This window comes from Malus sylvestris, chromosome 11 (assembly GCF_916048215.2).
Source record: "Malus sylvestris chromosome 11, drMalSylv7.2, whole genome shotgun sequence".
NCBI lineage: Eukaryota > Viridiplantae > Streptophyta > Magnoliopsida > Rosales > Rosaceae > Malus > Malus sylvestris.
The window spans coordinates 29,642,430-29,659,180 of NC_062270.1; the positions used below are offsets into that span (position 1 = coordinate 29,642,430).

The 16,751-nt window shown below is 37.7% G+C and overlaps 1 long non-coding RNA gene across 1 annotated transcript; it reads right to left on the reverse strand.

Moving 5' to 3' along the window:
* Nucleotides 1-5,512: 5,512 nt before the first annotated feature.
* Nucleotides 5,513-9,513, reverse strand: LOC126588252 (uncharacterized). The gene is made up of 2 exons (XR_007611383.1): nucleotides 7,456-9,513; nucleotides 5,513-5,862 (listed from the first exon to the last, which is right to left on the reverse strand). It is a non-coding gene; the product is annotated as an uncharacterized LOC126588252 (long non-coding RNA).
* Between the last annotated feature and the right edge of the window lie 7,238 nt (nucleotides 9,514-16,751).

Below are 16,751 nucleotides of genomic sequence, written 5' to 3' on the forward strand. Positions count from 1 at the left end.
TACGTTATTTTTGTGTTTATAGGATTTGTTATGCAAAGAAAATAAAAATAGCACAAATGAGTTTTAAATAATAAATTCGTCGAAAATTGCTTTAGTCGTTCTCATTCTGTCATGGATTATTGGTAGAATTATGTCACGGCATAAACAAAAGAAATGGGGAGAGTCGGTCAAAGAGGGAGCAAGAGAGCATCATGATTTATATTTTTTTTACCTCGTTGACTCCCATATTCTTCACTTCTGAAAACAACAGGAAGCTGCTTTGCAGCTGGAAAGGAAGGAATCCAAGACGCAAAGGCAGGGACCAGAAACGAAAAGAATAATAGAATAAAGGATAATTGGGGAAGGACGTGAGAAGAAAGGGAAGGCAGCGAGGCTGCCAGAAAAAAAGAAAGAAAAAAATATAAAAAGGAGAGGAAGGCAGGTACGGGACAGAAGGGGGGGTCTTGGAGCGGGGTGGACAGAGGAGCTGCCTTTGGGCAGCTCGCAGACAGACGCAGCGGAACAGAAAAATAATTGGGGGAGAGAAGAGACTGACGTGGGCGCAAGAAGGGAGCACGGGAAGGAAAGAAGACAGTACGGGGAGAGAGGAAAGGAAAAGCAGGAAACGGTGAGGCGCAGCGAGAGGTCAGGAGGTCAGGAGGTCAGCACGCAGAAAGGAAAGAAAATAAGAGGCCAGTGCACAGTAGGCGCAGGAAAGAGGAGGAGAGACTGACACGGGACTGAGGGCAGAGACCAGCAGAAATGGGAGCAACACAGAGAAAAGTTTCACTCCATTTTTCTTGGTTTTATCTTCTCAAACTTATGTTTAATTTTTGGTTTAATTTTAGAATAATGTGTAGCTAAATTTATTTTGGCTAGAGGTTAATTCAAAGCCATGAATATATTTGTAATATGAATTGATTACCTTCGGTTGTGATTTCATAAGTTGTGATTTCAATTTACTTATCAGTTCGTATAAAAACTGATTTGTGTATGTTGGTTGAGAGTGCACGCTTAATTTACATGCATGAATTTGATGCTAGAATATAAGTGAATTTCACCTAATCGTTATGAACTTATTTTCACAAGTAGTAAAGATTGCTAGTCACAATCACGTTAAGTAAATTCTTGGCAAGAGTATCATGCTTTTCATAGTTACGAATGTCTCGTCAATGCTTATAGTTTTCACAAAGTTTAATGATCTTTGATTGTATCTCTATTGTGCTTTTCACGTAGGGGACTTTTGAAGAATGTTTTGAATTGTTGTATGCGTTTTCCCGTCCAATTCAATAACTTAAGGAAAACTTGAAGATTAAAAAAGTGCTGTTCACGGTTAATCTGGAGTATTGAAATTCACAATTTATTGAAAGAACAACTGAAAATCAATTTAGGTTGCATATGTGTCATGTGTGGAGAAGAACCCTCTAGCTAATCCGTCATTTATCATTTTACCTTAATTTCATATTTTTGTCAATTCTGTAATTTAATTAAGTTTAATTTACTTTTCATCAAAACCAAACACCCATCCATTATTAAATTATATTATTTATTTAGTTTTCTTTATTGTTAGTCTTTTAATTTAATTTCCATCCATTTCAGTTCCTAGTGTTTAATTTAATTGTTTTCATTATTTTGAGTCATTTTAAGTGTGTTTCGAGTTATTAGAGTTTTTAGCCTAGTTTTGTGTCCTTGAGTCTTGTTTAATATTTTTAAATTAATTTAGAATAGATTAGCAATCCCTCCTAATCCCCGGCCTAGAACGATACCCTACTTACATCTATACTACAATTGTCAAAAAGAGGGTTTAATTTGTGTGTCAAGTAATTTACGCATCAACGAGTCAGAACCACCTAATGTGGTTTGTACGACGGGTTGTGTGTAAATAAATACGCTAAAGTGCTACGATCACATAAAGGGTGTGTGAAGTATCGCAAGTCACCTACGAGTCGGAACCACCTAATGTGGTATGTACGATAGACTGGCACCTGCCTTGGCTCCAAGGTGAGCGTGTGGTGCGGAAGGTGAACGATCACGTGAAGGCTAGACCCTGGCCTCGGGCGAAGCACTAACACCGGGGTGCAGGATAATGAGCATTAAATGCATCTAAACATAACCATACAGACTGCAATCACTATCATCAATATGCACTCACCTAAAATTTACATGGGCATCTGCAGCGTCATGCAATAACATGTATATCTATACTAATGCATATACTAAAATGTAATGCAATTGACATGGCATTTAAAAACGTAAATCCATTTAAAACAATTTTTGGGAAAATGGAAAACATATATACGTATATATAGAAAACCAAAAGCCCACTCACTGGTATGTAGCAGTGTTGTAACCCCTAAGTCTCGTCTGGCTACTCTCATCCTTCGGAAACGTCTCACATATATGCGAAACAACTAATTTAACGTTAATTTTAAGCACATAACCAAAACCGTGTAATAACTTCTCATACGCTGCTCAATTGGGGTGTTTGAATATACCATCATGGCCTACTTAACACCATGAGCATCCCCATATTTTTAGAAAAAATTTCTGATATCTCATGCGCTGGCCACACCCATGCACGTGCCTAGTACATTGACAGAATCCTTAACGGCGTTAGGGAATGTTCCGTTTAAAAACTAACGGAGTTACCTGACACCATCAGTATATTCTGTCAAAGTTGATGGAATATTCTTTGTCTTCTCCGGTGGTTTCACTGGAGCCGCCGCCGGCCGCTGTCTGCAACGCCGGATTCTGAAAACTCTTAAAACCTTAGTTTCAACTTCGTTTTTCAACCAAATTTCACAAATCTTATGTAGATCTGAAGCTCTCAACAAGGAGAACATATTCTTACCTATTTGAAGACCTAAAACCTTCAGGAACTAGTCAGAAAATAGCTCAACACAACCAGCCAAAATTGGAACTCGACAAACCCAAGTATACCGATGTTCAAACCACTCCAAAACTAGCCTAGGATCCTTATAGAGTCGATTAGGACGTTTTTTTAGCCTTAAAAATCTCATGAAATATCCACGATCACGTCAGAGTAACAGAGTACCTCACAGGAGCTTATGGTTCTTCACGATTCCGACGTCTTTTCTTTGAACAAAGGGTAGCGTTAGGCTCGCAGGCTTGCAAGGAACTCGAAGGTGGTCCTTAGAAGTTCAATCTGTGAAGTTTTGATGGTGTTTGAAGATTGGTGAGCTCAGGTCGTACAGACGAGAAAGAGAGTTCGAGAAGGAATGAGAGATGAGGGTTGCACGAGCATGTGTGTGTGTTTGTGTGGTCACGGGTTGGCCAAAAGAAGAACAAATCTTAGACCCTAATTGGGCTATAGAATTTAGTGCTTAAGCAATTGAGTCCAAATGGAAATAAAACCAACCCCAATTCCACTTATTCATTTGTAACATTTCCATTATGAACCTGATTCGACCCTAACTCGCGTCAACACGCTCGTGACGATGCAAACAATTTAATTACGTCAACGAGAAAAATAATTTAAAACTATATACGTACATCCACGTCACTAATCCTCGAGGGCATTATCGTCACTTTACACTCTTGGGGATAAATAAATATATAATTTGGGCCAGGTCGTCACACACTGGGAGAAAAAAATGGAGTGTGGAAAGGGGGGATGCGCCCAGCGCAAGTTGGGTTATTTATTTATTTTTATTCTTTTGTCCTTATCATTAAATAAAATTAGTGGATGGTTTTTATTAACATGTAAAGATTTGAAACTTTTTCATTAGTTTTTTTTTTTTTTTATTGTAGGAGGGAAAAAAAAAGAGGTTGATGTTCAATTCACTGATGTTCCATTCTTTGTAGGCTCAGATGAATAAAAGTGAGCCCAAATGATCTCAGATAAAAAGGTCCCAAATTTGGCAATAACTCTTTATTTTGATTCTGAGATTTGAATCAGATAAGAGTGATCTCTTAGTTTGTCCACTGTTAATCATTTTGGTCATTCTGTGAAAAATCCTATTAAATAAGGACAAAAATAACAAAAATGCTCCCAATTTAATAAATAATGGGTTAAAATGATTTAACAAAAATTCAGGGTTTGTCATTTTATACATATTTAATTAAAATTTATCATAGAATAACCAAAATAATTGATAGTGAACAAACTCATGGACCATTTCTATCAATTTCAAATCTCAGGGACTAACATGAGGAGTTATGCCAACCTCATAAACTATTTTAGCTTAAAAAACCATTTTTTATTATTTTGTATTTTTAAGAGGTGATCTTTATTAGAGGTGGTGCTATCCACACAACTATTTCTTACCTCTCATAAACATTTCAATTTTCGGATCGAATGAATTAAAGAAAATCAATAAATAAAAATTAATATAGGTGCGTAGGAGGTAAAAAAAGTGTGTGATAGCACTACCCTTATTTATATTATGAACAATTCAGATTATAAACATGACATTCCATAAATTGACCACAAAGTCTTTTCTTTCCCATTTTGTGTGTTGTATTAGAGATAAATCTAAGGCCTCGTTTGGCAGTTCGGATTGTACTGACTATTTCAGTCAGATAAAATAAATAGTCATCGGATAATATTGACTACATTAGTGGAGCATTTGGTGATGTATTTGATTAAAAAACTGATATTTAAAAAAATTAAAAAAAAAACGTAAAATAAAAAAAAATAAAAGAGAGGGTCAACGCTGCATCAGTGCCTGGAGATTATCGTCATGGATTTATTTGAGATTTACCTTTGTTTTCCTAATTTATTGCTCATTTTCGTTGTAATTGTATGAAATTTGTTTATTATAATGTTATTTTTTGCCGGTGCGATCTGGGTGTGGGTGCAAGCAGGGGTTTAGGCTCCTCAATATACAAAGATGCAAAACCCATGAAATTCTTTATGTTAATGAAGCTTTTGATGAATTTCAGTTGTGACATTGGACCTTAATTTGTTGCAGCAACATCGTAGAAGAATAGATCTGAGTTTTTCTATTTTATTTTTTTCTACAGGTCATCGGTGTACCAGGATTGAAACTGTGGAAGTGTGGACGAGAGATGCCACTGAATATATATTGAAGACTGGAAAGGGAAACGGGGAGAGAGGGAGGGAGCACGAAAGAGAAGAGAAAAAGATCTTTGGGACGGAGAAAGAAGAAGTTCGCCAAAAGAGCAGATGCGCGAAGAAGAAAGAGCCTCAGAGCGTTTCTACACCCGACTAATTAATATCGAGCTTAAGAAGTGTATTAACTAGCGGATGTCAACCGTATTTATAAAGGTTGACCACACAATTAAGCGGGTGATTATTTATCCGATAAGGGCACCAAACAACCAGTTTTGTATTATTAGTCCTATCTGATGCTTTATATGGTGTGCCAAACGAGGCCTTAGACTCCTTCCTTGTTAGACATGTAAAAGTGTTTCATAGCAATATTATTGATAGCATAAGTGATTAGCGTTGCTAGACCAACCCTACTGTTGTGTTTTTCCACACACATTATAATCCCACATACCATATAAAATTAAAAAGAAATGATTTTCAAAGAAAACACAAGAGCCATAAAACATACCAACCCAGAAATATCAAGGAAAAATTATACATAGAGTATACATTTAATACTTACTTTTATATTGAAACAACACTTTCTAAACATCTCAAGGAAAGACAAAGTTAATACATGTAAAAGATGACATCATTAGTATTTTTTCTCTAGAGTGTAAGTTACAACAATACCCTTAGTGGTAGAATTTTTTCACAATTCCATCCCTTCATCTGTTACTCCTTTCTCTCTCTTTTTCTCTTCAAGAAATATTAGGCCGAAGGTGAACTTGGCGTTTGAAAGATTGGCAATGGTCGAGTACGGGTTGAATTGATTCTTAAAAAATGATCGAGGACAAGTTGAATTGATTCTGCAAAAATGAACGAAGACGGGTTGAATTGATTCTGCAAAAATGGCCAGGGACGAATTGAACTAATTCTGCAAAAATAGTCGAAGACGAATTGAACTAATTCTGAAAAAATGGTCGAGGACGGCTTGAATTGATTCAGCAAAAATGGTCGAGTACAGTTTGAATTGATTATGCAAAAATAGTCAAAGATGGGTTGAACTAATTATGTAAAAATGGTCGAGGACGGGTTGAACTGATTCTAGTAATAAAGGATACAAATTGATTTCACATATAGTTTCAAAACTGATTATACAAAAATAGTCGAGGATGGGTTGAACTTATGCCACATATTAATTTTGTTGAAATTGTGAGGACTGGGTTCAAGTAGCAGCCATAAAGCCTTAGGGGTATGACTGGTATTTTAAAACATTGTTTCCATATTTTTGGGATGAGCTTTAATTGATTTTATGTTTTTGTCTCTCATTGACATATTTAAAAACTAGTGAAGTTCTTTGAAATATAGGGAAAATATTTGGCTTCATATAAAGCTCCCAAATATCAAAACCCCTTCAAATCTTTGACCCAAAAGCTAATATCCATATATTATTTTTAATTTTTATATAGAAGCTAATATTCATCTTTAAAATAAAGAAATCCTTCACAAATTTGATCCCATAAAACCCACATCAAATATCTCTTTGTTGCTTGCATGAATTCAACTTCTAAACCTCTCTTAGTAGGACAAGGATTGTCTGCCCTCCCACTTCCCGTGCTCTCCCGTGTCCTTCTGTTTTGTGTGGTCATGGTTAAGCCACGTCAACATTTTATATTGTTTTTTTATAGAGATAATAAGACAAAAATTAATAGTAATATAAAATGTTGACGTGACTTAACCGGGACCACAAAAAACAGGAGGGCACGGAAGGGCACGAGAAGTAGGAGGGCAGACAATCCTTGTCTCTCTTAGTATGATGTTCTCTCTGAATAGTCATGTTTGTGTGTTTTGTATTAGGACAGTAATGATTACCCGAAGAAGTAACATGCCATTCTCATAATTTTAATTAGTCTACTGATAAATTCTTCATACCTAAATTCTTCTGAGTCTCATTTTTTTTTAAATCTAAGTTAGGATCGTATTGCCATCTTTGAAATTGAATGTGATATGAATATAGTACCATTAGTTTGAGAAGACAGAATAGTAAGAAGGGGAGGAGGAAGGTTGTTCGGCGGTGAAAGAGAAGGGGGTTGCTGTCAATGACGTAGGTTGTTGAAGAGGGTTTAATTTTGAGCCATTAGATCTTTTCTTTTACCGCTAGATGTGATCATATTTGATCTCAGCTGTTGAATTTAATGTATTTAAAAAATTTAAATTAAATAAGTTTGAATCTTGACACATTATGACCCGGAAGGTCCACCTGGATCTTCGAATTGAGTTGTGCTGGCCGACACCGGGAGGTGACGAAGCCATAAGTGTAGTGATGTGAAAAATGTGAATAAATTTAAATCTAAAAGTGACTAAGTGCAAGAGTGCGCACGTGAGCGGGAATGAACCACATTTCACAAGTGATGTCAAAGCATAAATAAAGTACAGTAAAGGTAGGATAAAAATTATACCATCGAAGGTAACCTCCAATACTAAGACTTGCCAAGAATCCTTGTCGATTTGAAAGCTCAACTACTAAAACATGGAGGGGCGAAAAACAAAGGTGAATGGGCCTAAACATAAAGTTTTTTAAAAACCTTTTCAAAAACATAATAACCTCGCTGTAAAACAAGTATAGTTTCCAAAATACACTTACTACGTATGGTATGAAAATACTTACCGCAGCCTACAATAACTCAAGAATTTCATATGTCACAAAAATTCATAAATAAGAATATAACTTCCGGTAACCACAATATTTCGCTAAAATAAACATATCACATCAAGTGCTCATCGACATATGCTGACACATGAGTTCATGTAGATGTATTCTGACATGAACATGACTAGTTGTAATATGATTTACACTTTAGTACTACAATCACGTGAAGACTGGTGCTATGCACATCACATACAAATCCTTATTGCCTAAAGCAATCTAGGACAAGACTAGCACCTACAATGGAGTTAAAGTCAGCGTATGATGCAATGTGAATATGCACATAAAGCTTGGCTCTGGCCCAGGCGAGTACAAACACCAGTGTAGCACACGATGAGCAGATAACCTAAATAAAGTCATGCCACAACGATTCAATAATTCTAGGCAACATAATACTATTCATAGTCGTAAATCTAATTAAGGCGTCTCGTAGGATTTATAATGGTTTCCAAATTCTCAACATTACTACGTTTCGTATAAACGTTAATTTAATTACGGCATCACATAGAAAATCCGTTATTAGATGTATATATGGAAACTAAACAAACATATATATATAAGAAAAGACCCACTCACAAATCATGTCGTCGAGTCAAACCTGTCTTGCGGGCATCAAAGATCCTTGTAATGCGTTTCACCTAGCAACTGAACCACTTGCGTAAATATATAACGCACTAATGTATAAATGCATTTCACCACACACCGCCACACGATGGCTGCATTGGCAGCCACGCGCCACACACGTTACTCTCAGTGGTTTCCCCATGTGTGCCCACGCGTCTGCGAGTACACTGGTACTCGTCTTCCTTGCTAAGCCTGCAAATTTGTAGGTTGCAAGACCGACTTTTAGAGCTTCAAACGAGCTTAAATCCAGATCATAATCAACATTTTATATATGGATATGAAGCTGGGAATGAGGGGAATCGATATATACCTACACTGGATCGATTCATGGCCGGATATGGCCGGAAATCACATATGAAAGTGACCAAATGGTCACGGACTTTGCTAGAATTAGGGGAACTTTTTCCTCCTAGTCGCGCTTTTGTACCATACCTCACTAAATCAGACGTCCAACATCTAGACATTGTTTCTAAAACACATATGAGGAAGGGCGGAGGTGACCTGAGGCTTACCTAAGCCGTGAAGAGTGAGATTTGTCGAAGATGAGGGTGCTCACGATGTCACTACACAGTGAGGTGATGGAGGAGATTTGGAAGCGTTTTCCTTCGTTTCTGAGCTTATAGAACTCATAGAGGGAGGTGTGTGACCAAGGTGCTGTGATCGGGGGAACTCGTCGGAAAAAATGGCGAATGGTGGTGGCTTGAGTTCGATGGAAATAGCCGCAACGCCGTCTGTGTTTCGTTTGGTCTATGTCTGAGACAACAAGTGAAGAATGAGGTGATAACAGAAGGTTAATAAGGAAGATGGTGTGTCCTGGTCTCGGCACCAATGGAAGTAGAGGGAGGTGAGAATTTGAGTGAGAGATGCGGGAAGAGATAGAAACAGGAATGATGGAAAAAAAAAGAGTGAGAGATATGGAAAACATGGGATGGAAAAAAGAATGAGGTGTGGGCCCCATTGACCCACAAAACAAACCCATAAATAGAAAGAAAAAATATCTCCCATGCAATGTGAACACATTCGTAGTTCCGTAAAATTTTAACCGTAATTCCGATTTTGATTCCGCTTATGCCTACGCGTTCGTGTCGTTGAATACAACAAAGATAAACTAAAAGAATGTTTTGTACATCTCACTATATGTTAGTCAACGACGATCAAACAATCTCTCTTAAAAGGGTATTTTTGTAATTTCACACTTTAAAAATTAATAAAGCCGTAAAATTAGGAATAAATTGTTACAAATCTAGACCGTTTGATCAACCAACAGTCTAATAATTTAAATCGATGGATTGAAAAAGATTCATTGGGCTCGTTTTGGGTGGCCGACATTCTCGTCAAGGGTGGGCCCCACTTCCAGCTTCGTGCCTTACGCGCATCGCCTTGCTGCGGCTTCTACTTTTCTGGGCGTGTCCACACGCATTAGATGGCTCAACCTTTTAACCCTGACTTGAATTCTAGGTTAAATGTGCCAAAATTTTAGGTTTTAATCCAAAACATATTTTAGACTCATCCATTAGAAAAGGATTGGGTTACTTTAAAACCTAAATTTTGGTGGGCTAGCCTTTTAACCCTGGCCTAAATTCTAGATTAAATTGCCCAAATTTTAGGTTTTAACCCAAAACTTTATGCCCAACCATTGGAGAATGATTTGGTTATTTCAAAACTTAAATTTTAGGTCTTAACCCAAGGGTTGGAGATGGTAAACCAAACTATAAATATTAGACCCTCAGTTTTTTTCTGGTTAAAGCTAACATTCACTACTTACTAACATAAAATACAAAACAAATCCCCAATCACAAGGAAAGTACAAAGGAAAATATGGACCTCCAGAACATTACAAGGAAAAAGCCCAACCTATCACCAGGATTGGAGCCCAAAACAACAACACACAGTAAAAAAACCTAGAACTAATAACAGTTTTGAGATCAACAAATGCCGACACGAAACCAAGAAAGCTCTCATGAGCAATATCGTTAACAAATGCAGGCAAATGGAATGGCCAATAAGGGCCATTAAAGGTGGTGATGCGAACACCGGAGCTGAAACTCTACACACCCTCCCGTAGATCCGTGAAAAATGCGGTGCATGTGGGTCAAGAGGTAATGAATCCAATGAAAGAAGGGGAAATGATGTAGGATGGAGGAAATATAGGGATGAGAAGGCCATAAAGGAAATGAAGAAAATTGATTGTTTTGAGACTAGTGAACAAACATTGTGGAGAATATGAGAAGGAAAGTCAGAATTGGGGGCTTTCCGATCTATGACAAAGGAGTTAAGGTTTTGGGTCGGAGAAAATTTGGCAGAAGAACAAAAGGAAAAGAAGGCTGACAGACGCATAAAGAAAGGAAACCAAAAGGGAATCGAGGTTGCCATCGACCTTTAGCCGAGACAAGGGTCGACGGCTGACTAATATTTCTGTTCTGTAATCCCATACATGTGGTGAGAATAGCTCTCAGTATGAGAGAATTTACTATAATAAACCCTACTTTTGGTAACCTAATTCAAATTCAACTCTTTTGACTATTAAAAGTTCAATTATTTGTAATACATGATTCTATGTTATTGCCACGGTCCCAACAATCCAATGACTATGCTTTGAAACTTTAGAATGCAAATTATACTTTTCCTCGTCACCTCGAGTATTAATTTGTAAATCATTATAATTAATGATGGGGAAACTATTTATTTAAACTATATTTTGTGAATTATATGACACAGTTGTTGATGATTTGACCAGTACTTAACCACTGATTAACATGCTTATTTCTTATTGGTAACATAACACACCCCGACCAAGGTCAAGGCATGATGACCATCAAGTGAGAGTGACGTAGCCATGTGCACAGTGCGGAAACGATAAATATAGCAAACATACGAATAATTAAAAACCATATTACTAGTGTGCACTTCTAAACAGAAAATGGTAGGAGTTAAGTACAACAGTAACACTCATAGTCAGAGCATAAAGTCTAGGTGCAGTCCAGTAGGACAAGTACTAGTTATACAGTACCAGGAATGTCCTACTATTATATGGATAAGTCAGAACTGCCGACGTCCTCTAGCCACCAACAGCAATCTTACTTAAAATCTGGAGGGGCGCAAAACAGAAAACGTGAGTGGGCAAAAACAATTGTTTTACAAAATCATTTCATTTATAACCATATCTAACCCCTCGCTGTAAAACATGTAAAATTTTCCCAGAATCAAGATGTAAGCATATATACATATATGTGTATATATATATATATATATATATATATATATATATATATATATATATATATATATCTGAAATCATAACCATTCAATTCATGCTTCACATAATCATTTTCATATGCATGCCATGCCAAAATATAATAAGTAACAATCCATGTAATAATGATTTCATAGAAGTATGACATGTTAGCATCAACTCCTGAGTAGTCTGTATGGCTGAATTCATAGCTCAAACTCAATCTAGTCGGAGTCACTACTATGACTTATACGGCAATACATTGCACATAAGTCGGAACCACTAAAATGGTCTGTACGACAAGGTTGGGTGAGATACAGTTATGCTCAATTCTACTTTCTCAATACTAGCTGTGGGATAATACGTTAGTCACCTACGAGTCAGAACCACCTATAGTGGTTTGTACGACAAGACTGTGCACCTAAATTGGATTCAATGTGAGCATATGGTGCGGGAGGTGACATAATATACAGGCCTGTGCCAACTCTCTCTGGCTAAATCGCAATCACCTGATGTGCAGGTTTATGAGCTCATTGTTTCTCAGTCACATCTCATATATCCAACCAAACATGTTCATCACGCTACTCAATTCTTCAAATAAACTTACATCTCATTTATTTCATGTCATATATTGTATGGCTGCACCTAACATTTCGTTAGGCTGCCTACGTACTCTAAACAGGGATCAAGCCGTTCGTAGTTCACATAGACCAAATATAACTTACCTGCACTTACCTGTGCCTCCACAGCACCACAATTATATATATATATATATATATATATATATATATATATATATATATGCAACCATGAAATGCATATTCAGAATATAATGGCATTTGGCATATTATTTCAACGCATATTTTCATTTAAAACACATTTCAGGGAATTATATCAAGTATATAATTATATACTGAAAACAAAAGCACACTCACTGGTATGTCGACGGGTCGTAGCCCCTGAGTCGCCCGTGGATATGCTTGTCCTCGGAATAAATCTCACCTATATGCGATTTAACTATAAAAAAGTTATTTTAAAGCACATAGACAAAACTAGCTAATAACTTCTCATACATTGCTCAATTTGAGTATATGAATATACCACAGTGATCTACTCGACGTCACGGACGTCGAGATATTTTGAAAATAATTTTCCTAGGGCCCACGCACCCTCACGAGCCTGGGAGGCCACGGTGTCATGCGCCCCCCACGCGCATCATCTTCTTCGTCCAGACGCCGGAAAACTCGCCGACGCCGGAAAACTGGGCAGCCTTGTAATCAATGATTTCTCCCTCGATTCTACACCATTTTTCATGAAATTTTCACCAAAACTTCACAAATTTCAAGAGGAAGAAGGCTATACCTTTTAAAACTTCCAAATCCTTCGAAAACTCGTCGGGACAATTTCACCAAAACCGGCCAACTTTGAACCTCATGATCCTGACGTCCAAAACCTTCAAACAAAGCACTCCGAGCTTCCTTGGGACCTCACTAAGCTCGTTATAAGCTTGGATTGTCCTAAAACACAACCATTTAAAAGTTCATGAATAGTGCTCAACTCGGAGCTTGAGTTTTCAACGTGAAATCGAACGAGTTCTTAACTGAAATGGGTATCTTTGAACTCGTATGGTTCTCATGAACATAATGATACTAAATTTGGCCACGTTCCTTGAAGATTTAGCTCGGTTCGACCTTGTCCGTACGAAGGAGATGAAGGAGAGAGTGAGTCTGAGAGGGAGAGTACGGGAGTGAGAGAGAGAGGGTGATGTGGATGTGAGTGTGTGGCCTAGAATTGGTCAACAATTCAAAACACATAATATACCTAATCCTAATTGGTCCAAAATAATTAGAATTTGAGAATAATGATCCATGCACAACACCTAGACCACATCACACAATTTAACGTCCAAGGGTATTTCCGTCATTTCACACCGTCGATAAATATAATTTTGGGACGGGTTGTGAGAATCTCCCCACCTTATAAAATTTCGTCCTCGAAATTACATATAATCAATACATCTTCTAATAATCATAAAACAAGCGTGGATACATCTCTCTCATTGGATCCTCTGTCTCCCAAGTAGCTTCTTCCACTGACTGGTTTCTCCATAACACTTTAACCAGATGAACTGTCTTGTTTCGTAGTTCTTTATCCTTCCAATCCTACAGAGTCACTGGTTCCTTATCATAAGTCAAATCCAAATTAATTTCCAAAGGTTGAGGAGGAATCACATGTGAAGGGTCTGAAACATAATGCCGAAGCATCGAAACATGAAATACATCGTGTACCTTGGACAACTCTGGAGGCAACTCAAGCCTGTAAGCAATCTCACCGACTTGCTCGGTGATCATATATGGTCCAATGTACCTAGGACTCAATTTTCCTTTCTTTCCAAATCGTACAACACATTTCCAAGGTGATAGCTTCAGAAACACCCAATCACCTACATCATACTTCCGATCAGTGGCATGTTTGTCTGCTAAGCTCTTTTGTCGATCTTGGGCCACTTTCAGGTTAGACTTAATTACCTGAACATTTTGTGTAGTCACATCCACAATCTTAGGGCCCACTAAAACTCTTTCACCAACCTCCGACCAACGTAGAGGCGTACGACAAGATTTTCCATAAAGTGCCTCAAATGGTGCCATACCAATGCTTGAATGATAATTGTTGTTGTAGGCGAATTCCATCAAATCCAAGCAATTATGCCAACTATCTCCAAACTACAGCACTGAAGATCTCAACATATCCTCTAATGTTTGAATGGTCCTCTCAGATTGTCTATCTGTCTGAGGATGATATGCAATACTATAAAGTAATCTCATACCAAGAGCTTCCTGGAATGCTATCTAGAACTTAGAAGTAAATTTGGGATCCCGATCCGAGATAATATTAACTGGCACACCATGGTACTTCACAATATGTGAAATAAATAGCTTAGCTAATCGGCTTAACGAATACTTCTCCCTCACTGGAATAAAATGTGCTGACTTTGTAAGTCGATCAACTACTACCAAAATGTCGTCATAACCATTCTGTGTGCGAGGAATCTTGTACACAAAATCCATAATGATATTTTCCCATTTCCACTGTGGAATAGGAAGTGGCTACATCAACCCAAACGACTTCTTCCTTTCAGCTTTAACCTGTTGGCAAATAACACACCTACTCACATATTCGGTAATTTCTCTTTTCATACCTGGCCAATAGTAAAATGGTCTAATGGTATGATACATCTTAGTTCCTCCTGGATACATCGCATATGCCGAAATGTGTGCTTCATCCAAAATTTCTTTCTTTAACTTTGCATTATTCGGCACATACATTCTGCTTTCCTGCATAAGCATGCCATCAGTTTCTCGAATCTCAAAATCTTTCTTTTTGCCTTGATTCCTTGCTTGAATTATTTCCTGAGTCTCCTTATCAATCATCTGAGCCTCAAGCACACGGTCAATTAGAACTGGCCTAATCTGAAAATTAGCAAGCAAGGCTTCTTCTCGGTCTTCCACTCCTAGCTCCACTCCAGTGGACCTCAAATCTGCTAGGAGAGGAACATGACAATCATAAATGGTATTAAGTCTAGCTGGAGTCTTCCTGCTAAGGGCATCAGCCACTGCATTTACACGACCAGGATGGTACTCAATTGTGCAATTATAGTCACTAAGTAACTCAATCCACCTTCGCTGACGAAGATTAAGATCTCTTTGAGTAAACAGATACTAGAGACTCTTATGATCTGTGAAGATCTTACATTTCTCACCATAAAGATAATGTTTCCAAATCTTCAAGGCAAAGATGATAGCTACTAACTCTAAATCATACGTAGGGTAATTCTTCTCATGAGGTTTCAACTATCTCGAAGCATAAGTAATTACCCTGCCATGTTGCATCAATACACAACCCAAACCATTCAGAGAAGCATCACTATAAACCTCATAATTACTGCTATCATCTGGAAGTGCTAGAACAAGTGTGTGAGTAAGATAGTACTTCAGCTGCTGGAAACTTTGTTCACATTTACTATCCCACTCAAACTTAACATCCTTTCGAGTCAACCTCGTCAATGGCAAAGCAATCACTGAAAAATCCTTAACGAACCGTTTATAATACCCTGCTAAGCCAAGAAAACTCCATACCTTGGTGACGGTTCGAGGTTGCTCCCAATTCTCCACAGCTGCAACTTTCTGATAATCCATTTGAATGCCTTGAGCAGAAATGACATGTCCTAAAAATGCCACTTGATTCAACCAAAATCACATTTGCTAAACTTAGCATATAGTTGGTGTTCCCTCAAACTGTTCAACACCAACTTTAGATGTCTAGCATGCTCAGCCTTAGACTTAGAGTATACCAGAATATTGTCAATGAAGACAATAACAAACCTATCCAAGTATGGCTGGAATACTCGATTCATTAAATCCATAAAAGCTGCAGGTGCATTAGTTAACCTGAATGACATCACAAGAAACTCATAATGACCATATCGAGTCCTAAATGCGGTTTTTAGGACATCTTCATTTTTAATCTTTAGCTGGTAATATCCCGACCTCAAATCAATCTTAGAAAATACACAGGCACCTTTGAGCTGATCAAACAAATCATCAATACGAGGCAATGGGTAACAGTTTTTAATGGTCACCCGATTTAATTGCCTGTAATCAATGCACAACCTCAAAGTTCCATCTTTCTTCCTCACAAATAAAACTGGGGCTCCCCAAGGTGAAGTACTAGGCTGAATAAAACCTTTATCCACTAACTCTTGCAGCTGCACTTTTAATTCTCTTAATTCAGCAAGAGCCATTCTATAAGGAGTCAAAGATATAGGATTCGTACCTGGAAGCAGATCAATAACAAACTCCATCTCTCTATCTGGCGGCAATCCAGGCAAATCCTCAGGGAATACATCCGAAAAATGTCTGACCACACGAACATCATCCACACTACTAGGAGTATCATCATTCAGCATCACATGAGCCAAATATCCTTGACAACCTTTCGACAACATTCTCTTTGCTTTCATGGCTGAAATAATACCATGTCTCACCCCACTAAGCTCTCCTACAAATGTAACTTCAGGTAATCCAGGACAATTAAATTTGACTATCTTTCCATAACAATCTATCTTGGCACGATTATAGTGCAACCAATCCTTGCCCAAAATCACATCAAAATCCATAATATCCAACGACATA